Raw genomic sequence first — 8,862 nt, 5'->3', positions numbered from 1 at the left:
TATGAAGTTTGAAACATATTTCAGGCCTTATTTCAAATACCTCTTTACTGGTCTAGGATAAGAGACAAAATTTATACCAACCTGTTTGAAATATTCGATTGTATAAATGCCTCATTCTTTGATTCACCATTAGGTCACTGAATTTTATTAATCATGTCAAAGTACACACATATCACTTTCCCATGATTTGTAATAACTATTAACCAGAAACATACCATGTTGGGTTGGTATGATATCTTTGGATGTCAAGTATGTTGGGTCTCTACGGGTAGTAATAGAGGGCAATTGGGTGTCTTTTTTTTTTTTTGGCAGATCTTTTCATTTAATACAGAAGTTGCAAACCCAAAAGCCACTGCAGCAGTATGCCAATGGGGTTGGCATTGGGTGTTAGGGTGTGGGGACTATGAGGTGTATGATGAGGTATATGAATGAAGATAGTACATTTGTGAATGCATTTTATTGCAGCATTTCTGCATCCCAAAACAAATTCTTTTTGACACCTCAGTTCTTACACTTGTTTTGTCCTTATAGAGGTCATTGTTCTTACAGTGGTTTGTTTTATAATGATGTTTTTAGTTGAATGTCTACAATGGAGACAGTTCATTTGCATATTAAACTTGTAGGAATAATTATTGTTTCCACAAATAAATATTCTTTGTCTCATTTTGCACAAAATCCATAGGGAAGTCAACCTTTCATTTTCTCCTTTTCTTTTCTTTTATTTTCTTTCCTGTTTTTTGTTTTGTTTTTTTTTTTTTGAGATGGAGTCTTATTCTGTCACCCAGGCTGGAGTGCAATCTCTGATCACTGCAACCTCTGCCTCCCGGGTTCAAGCGATTCTCCTGCCTCTACCTCTCAAGTAGCTGGGATTACAGGCGCCCATCACCATGCCCGGCTAATTTTTTACTTTTAGTAGAGATGGGGTTTCACCATGTTGGCCAGGTTGGTTTCGAACTCCTAACCTCAGGTGATCCTCATGTCTCAGCCTCCCAAAGTGCTGAGATTACAGACATGAGCCACCGCGTGTGGCCCAATTTCCCATTTTCTTTTCTTTCTCTTTTTTTTTTTGAGATGGAGTCTCTCTCTGTTGCCCAGGCTGGAGTGCAGTGGCATGATCTTGTCCCACTGCAAGCTCCACCTCCCAGGTTCATGCCATTCTCCTGCCTCAGCCTCCCGAGTAGCTGGGACTACAGGCATCCACCACCATGCCCGGCTAATTTTTTTGTATTTTTACTAGAGACGGAGTTTCACCATGTTAACCAGGATGGTCTCGATCTCCTGGCCTCATGATCTGCCCGCCTTGGTCTCCCAAAGTGCTGGGATTACAGGCATGAACCACTGTGCCTGGCCCATTTTCCCACTTTCTACACATACATGAATGCAAAGAAATATTTCTGTGTTCTAAGAAAGTCGGCTGTCCACATATAGTGATAAATGGCAATCCATACTTGGTTTGCATGTTAGAGAAAAACAGAAAGTGGTAGTTACTGGGTTGAAATGAAAAGTGTAGGCAGCTTCTTAAAAGGACATTGTCACCCAGTTCTACCTGTGTGTCATGTGTGAATGTCATAATATGGGTCAAGTTCTCCTACATTGTCTGATTTCCCATGGAAAGTAGGATTTGGGATAAACATCTTCTGATTCCAAATATTGGCAACCAAGTCAATTTATAAATAAATGAGTGAGTTAAACTCTGTACATTGTGACAATAAATGACTTGAGGGCTGCCAATGGAGCATGTATCTTTAAAGGGTTGTTATAGTTTTGGGCTTTTCATATGATTATGATGTGTATCGTTATTAATAGCAAACATTGAGCAGATATAACCAAGGACAATTTTCTAGAGAGAGAAGTAACATCTCAAGAAGGACATGTGTGAGACAAATCCAACGTGGAATATACAGATGCGGATAAATGGGATTAGGACTACTTGGACCCCAGTCAGGAAGAGAGCAGAGTCTTCTCTCAAGTATATCTGCCAAGGGTTATTCGTCTGTTTCACAACAATGAAGGAGTAAAAATTGATATAGAATCTATTAAAATATACTTCCTCCAGACAATTATTTATGTATAGGTTGTGGACTAGAGGTGGGAGAGCAGGCCTGGTGTGGCTGAGACGTTGGTCAAGAACTGACTTTAAACATGAGCTACATTTTTGTTTTTTTAAGACAGAGTGTCGCTCTGTTATCCAGGCTGGAGTGCAGTGGCATGATCTCAGCTCACTGCAACCTCTGCCTCCTGGGTTCAGGCTATTCTAGTGCCTCAGCGTCCTAGTAGCTGGGATTATAGGCATGCACCACCATGCCTGGCTAATTTTTTGTATTTTTAATAGAGACGGGGTTTCACCATGTTGCCCAGGCTGGTCTTGAACCCTTGAGCTCAGGCAATCAGCCCGCCTCGGCCTCCCAAAGTGCTAGGATTACAGGCATGGGCCATTGTGCCTCGCCTACTGAAAGATTTTTTAATGAAGCTGTCTCCTGGGATATTCCCTGAATTGAGTCCAGGACAGTATGTCAAACCACTTCCTTTCCTTGAGCTCAGTTAGTTGGTGGACTTCTGCGTGGCTGAACTGGGAGATCTGATTTTTCACCTCATCCTAATTTGCAGAGATTGCCAAAACTTTTAAAATGTGGCCTTGAATTGGGCATAATTTTTAAGAAGGGAGCTGTCTTTCTGCCTTCAGTGTTTGGTGGAATAAGAGGATTGTCCCAAAGCAGTGGCTGTAGATATCTATGTAGTCTTGCACTAGTATCAGAAAGCCCAGCTATTCCAGAGATTGACTGTCTCTGGGGAGCTCATAGAGATAGCAGATTCTGTTCACACATGAGAGTGGCATTTGAGTGCTGTACCTAGGCACCCAATGTTGAAGCACTTCAAGAATCACTGAAATCCAGTCCACTTTGTCTTGAAGATCCTCAGAATCTTCATTTATTTATTTATCTTGTTATTTCTCCACCTTTAAAGGAACTTTGGAATCCTGATAGTATTTCTTCATGCACTTCTACCCCCATTTCTAATTTTGAATAAACTTTCAACCAAGACAGGGCCAGTCCCTATTCAACCAAATGTAGGCCGAAGGACCAGAGTTTGGGATGGGGATGCTTTGGACAGAGAAATAAAATAAGCCTTCTCATTAGACACAAGAATCAGCAAGTGTGTGCACTATCAAAAAACACAAAGGAATTTAAAGATACAAAGTACAAGGAAGAAATCAGAAAGATGGCTAAATCTGTAGCTGCAGAGGCAAGAATAAAGTTAGGGTGAGGATTAGAGAAAAAGAAAATAATCCTGGATAAAACAGAAGTGAGATTTCTGGTGAGGGCTCCCTTCCTGCTTGTAGACAGCCACCTTCTTGCTGGGTCCTCACATGGTAGAGAGAATGTGATTTTGATCTCTTTTTGTCTTATTGTAAGGGCACTAATCCCATCCTGAGGGTCCCCACCCTCATGACCTCATCTCACCTTAATTACCTTCCAAATGCCCAACTCCAAATACCATTCATTGCACGGGGGGTTAGGGCTTCAATATATGAATTTTGGGAGGCCATAATTCAATCTATAGCAGGTAGTAAAATGAATGTAAATCCTCATTCCATTATATTGGTTTACAGTTTTTTTTTTTTTTTGACAGAGTCTTATTCTTGTCACCCAGGCTGGAGTGCAGTGGCAGTGATCTCAACTCACTGCAAACTCTACCTCCCCAGTGCAATCCATTCTCCTGCCTAGCGTCCCAAGTAGCTGGGATTACAGGCGCCTGCCACCATGCGCAGCTAATTTTTGTATTTTTAGGAGATACAGGGTTTCATCATGTTGGCCAGGCTAGTCTTGAACTGCTGACCTCAAGTGATCCACTCACCTTGGCCTCCCAAAATGCTGGGATTACAGGCATGAGCCAGTACTCCCAGCCTGGTTTACTGATATTTAGCTAACTATTGCATAATCTTCAACAGTTCCTAAGTAGAGATCTCTTCCCATTATTGTACATTGCTACCTGGATTGAAAAGGTTGAATCTGGGCCAGGCACAATGACTCATGCCTGTAATCTCAGCACTTTGGGAGGCCAAGGTGGGTGGATCACCTCAGGTCAGGAGTTCGAGACCAGCCTGACTAACATGGCAAAACCCTGCCTCTACTAAATCCAAAAAAAACCCCCAAAAAAACCATTAGCCGGGTATGGTGACGCATACCTGTAATCCCATGTAGTCCCAGCTGCTTGGGAGGATGAGGTAGGAGAATCACTTGAACCTGGGAGGTGGAGTTTGCAGCGAGCTGAGATTGTGCCATTACACTGCAGCCTGGCAGACAAGAGCAAAACTCCGTATAAAAAAAAAAAAAGAAAGAAAGAAAGAAAAGAAAAGGCTGAATCTCAGCTGCATTTAAATTTAAGGTTTTGGGATTCAGAGTCAATAACTTCAGATGAGTACCCTTCTCATAGGATTTTCTCTTCACTGTACTTATTTCTGTCTAGATCCCTTAGGAATGTTCTTTGGTGTTCTTCTTGTGCCCCCACTCAGAATGACCTCAAAGCGGACATAGTCTATATTATATTTCCGTCTCCAGCGGCTCCGCGACCAAGAACAAACAAGCCCCTTTTCAGTTTTAAGGTGTATTCCTTATCAGAGCAAGGAAATGGGTGGGGATTAAAATGCCCTAGTAAACCATGAGGAGTCACAATCCCTTAGAATCATTACACATTTATTTTTTCAGGTTGAAATAAAAAAATATATATATTTATGTATCTTCCAGGTAATATAAATAAGTCATAGTTTCTTTTCTTTCTTTTTTTTTTGGATTGAGACAGAGTCTTGCTCTGTCGCCTAGGCTGGAGTGCGGTGGTGCGATCTCTGCTCACTGCAACCTCTGCCGCCTGGGTTCAAGCAATTCTCCTGCCTCAGCCTACTGAGTAGCTCAGACTACAGATGCACACCACCATGCTAGGCTAATTTTTGTGTATATATATGTATTTTTTAGTAGAGACGGGATTTCGCCATGATGGCCAGGCTGGCCTTGAACTCTTGACCTCAGGTGATCTGCCCACCTTGGCCTCCCAAAATGCTGGGATTATGGGTTTGAGCCACTGCGCCCCACCATAAGTCTTCCTTCCTTCCTTCCTCCCTCCCTTCCTTCCTTCTTTCCTTCCTCCCTTCCTTCCTTCTCTCTCTTTCTCTGTCTCCTCCCTCTCTCCCTCACTCCCTCCATCTTTCCTTTTTTTCACCACAAATGCTTTATTAGATGAAATTACAAATACTGATAATTTAACACAATAAATGTGGCCGGGTGCAGTGGCTCACGCCTGTAATCCCAGCACTTTGGGAGGCAAAGGTGGGTGGATTACCTGAGGTCGGGAGTTCAAGACCAGCCTGACCAACATGGAGAAACCCCGTCTCTACTAAAAATACAAAATTAGCTGGGCATGGTGGCACATGCCTGTAATCTCAGCTCCTTGGGAGGCTGAGGCAGGAGAATCGCTTGAACCCAGGGGGCAGAGTCAAAATTGTGCCATTGTACTCCAGCCTGGGCAATAAGAGTGAAACTCTGTTTCAAAAAAAACAAAAACAAAAACAAAGAAACAATAAATGCAACTTAACTTCTTTTTCAGCATTGGTTTATGCTTGGAAATCAAATATAAGGAAATACTGCATAATCAGAGCCCTAAATTAACTTTAAAATTTTCCACTATGACACATTTCAGCAAAAGCACTAATTCTGCTTGATCTTATAAAATTTTTTATCAGTATAATTAAGTTATATTTTCAATAGGCAATCTTCTTAAAATATCTTTTAACTCCCCACCCCACCATGTCTTGAATATTGGTGGTCCTGGTCCACCGACATTTTTCTAGGCCTTTGATCTTTACTTTTATTTTTAATGGTGACGCTTACAGCATTGCCTTCCAATATCTGACTTGGCTTTTAGAAAGGATTATGCGGAACATTTCCTGCCTGATTACTCCTCAGCATCAAAGCATAAAGAAGCAATCAAAATAGAAAAACAGCAGCCTTTATTTCTTACAGAGAACATTTGCACTTCTGAAGATAGCAGATTGAGGCATACCAAGTTTCTGACTCCTGGGCTCAGCTCAGAAACATTCCTTCTGGACTCATATGTACATGTAATAAATTCATTCAAAGTAATATTGGGGCAAACCAAACATCCTATAATAGCAGTGACGTAAAGAGGGTAAATAGAATATTTATAAAATATGGTCCTACTTGATAATATTTTTTAGAATTAAAAAATAAATAAAGGACGGGCGCAGTGGCTCGCCTCTGTAATCCCAGCACTTTGGGAGGCTGAGGCGGGTGGATCACTTGAGGTCAGGAGTTCGAGACCAGCCTGGCCAACATGGTGAAACCCCACCTCTACCAAAAATACAAACTATAGCCAGGCATGGTGCCGCAAGCCTGTAATCCCAGCTACCAGGGAGGCTGAGGCAGGAGAATTGCTTGAACCTGGGAGGCATAGGTTGCAGTGAGCCGAGATTGTGCCATTGCACTCCAGCCTGGGCAATAGAGTGAGACTCGATCTCAAAAAAAAACTCCAAAACTAACTAACTAACTAAAAACATGGCCGGGTGCGATGACTCATGCCTGTAATCCTAGCACTTTGGGAGGCTGAGGCAGACAGATCACTTGAGGTCAGGAGTTTGAGACCAGCCTGACCAACATAATGAAACCCTGTCTCTACTAAAAATACAAAAATTAGCCAGGTGTGGTGGCACACACCTGTAATCTCAGCTACTTGGGAGGCTGAGGCAACAGAATCGCTTGCACCCAGGAGGCAGAGGCTGCAGTGAACTGACAACTTGCCACTGCATTCCAGCCTGGGCAACAGAGCAAGATTCTGTCTCTAAATAGATAAATAAATAGGCTGGGTGCAATGACTCATGCCTGTAATCTCAGCCCTATGGGAAGCCAAGGAGGGCGTATCACTTGAGGTCAGGAGTTCGAGACCAGCCTGGCCAACATGGTGAAGCCCTGTCTCTACTAAAAATACAAAAATTAGCTGGGTGTGGTGGTAGGGGCCTGTAATCCCAGCTACTCAGGAGGCTGAGGCAGGAGAATCGTTTGAACCCGGGAGGGAGGTTGCAGTGAGCCAAGATTGCATCATTGCACTCCAGCCTGGGTGACCAAGAGTGAAACTCTGTCTCAAATAAATAAATAAATAAAAATTAAAAAATAAGTAAATAACAGTATCACTGTTTGTTACAGACTGAATTTTGTCCTCTCAAACAAATCATGTATTGAATTCCTAACCTTCAATGTGAATATATTTGGAGATAATTAAGAGATAATTAAGACCAGGTCTGGTGCCTCACGCCTGTAATCCCAGCACTTTGGGAGGCTGAGGTGGGTGGATCATTCAAGGTCAGGAGTTGGAAACCAGCTTGGCCAACATGGTGAAACTCTGTTTCTACTAAAAATACAAAAATTAGCCGGGCGTGGTGGCATGTTCTTGTAATTCCACTACTCAGGCATCTGAGGCAGGGGGATCACTTGAACCCGGGAGGCTGAGGTTGCAGTGAGCCGAGATCACGCCACTGCACTGAAGCCTGGGCAACAGAGCGAGACTCTATCTTAAAAACAAACAAAAAGATTAAATGAGACCATAAGGCTAGAGTCCTCATCCAATAGGATTGGTATCCTGCTGTCCTTATAAGAAGAGGAAGAGACACCAGGCTTGTTCACACAGAGAATGTCCATGTGCAGTCATAGGGAGAAAGGGCCCCCTTGGTAAGCCAAGGAGACAGGCCTCAGGAGAAACCAAACCTGCTGACACCTTGATCTTGAAATTCTGGCCCCCAGAACTGTGAGAAAATAAATTTGTTTTTTAAGCCACTCAGACTGTGGTATTTTGTTATTGCAGCACTAACAAATACACTGATTGTGTTTTATTTTTGCTCTGAGTTGTAGGAAACTCAGAGGCAAACATGTTTACACTAACCATGTTGATTCTTGTAGTTCTCATATTTTTAGTCTTCTGTGACTCGGGGTTTTTTTTGTGTGTGTGTGTGTTTCACTTTTATTAACTTTTTTTTTTTTTTTTTAATTGCTCACTGCCTCAAAGTCTTTGTAGGGAGGAAACAGTTTACAAAGAAATAAAGAACATTTCAAATGAATTCCTGATACTTACAAATTCTTCTCTTTTATAGGCACATCTTCTCAGTCTCCTTTTTGCTGGTCTCTTTCATTTCCTAGACCCTTTAATGGTGGAGTGCTGCAGGGCTCAGTCCTTGGACCTGAATTTTTTTCTGTGTCAACTTACTCCTCAGTGAGACTCAGCCAGTCTCATGGCTTTAAACACTGGTTTTATATATGCTGATTTATATATTATTTTATTCATCAGTTTCTTAAGTTCTTAAGTTTTATATATAAAACCCAAACCTTTCCTTTGAACTCCTCACACCAATATCCAACTGTCAATTCAATATCCTCATTGGATGTCTAATAGACATCTCATACTTTACATATCTGAACTCCAATTTCTTCTCTCCTCTTCTACTCTTCCCATAGTCTTGGTAAATGCCATCTTGGGCTTTTCCAGCTTGGTAGATACCAACTCTATCCTTCCAGTTGCTTGGGACCAAAACTTTGGAGTCATACTTTACTTTCTCTTATCTACAATTTCCAGTTCGTCAACAGACCCTGCTGGCTCTTGCATCAAAATATACTTAAAAACTGACAATTTTTAACATTTTCCTTACCACAAAGGTGGAAGCCACTATCATCACAGCTCTTGGATTATTGCTGACTAAATGTTTTTTCTGGTTCTGTGTTTCTCCCCTGCAGCCTATTCTCCACAGTAGCCAGAGCATCCATTAAAATGTAAGTCATTCAGATTACTTTTCTGTTCAAAATCCCC

The sequence above is a fragment of the Theropithecus gelada genome, chromosome 4 (assembly GCF_003255815.1).
Source record: "Theropithecus gelada isolate Dixy chromosome 4, Tgel_1.0, whole genome shotgun sequence".
In the NCBI taxonomy this organism is placed as follows: domain Eukaryota; kingdom Metazoa; phylum Chordata; class Mammalia; order Primates; family Cercopithecidae; genus Theropithecus; species Theropithecus gelada.
The sequence above is the reverse complement of the archived record's forward strand: the minus strand, read 5'-3'. Positions refer to the sequence as shown.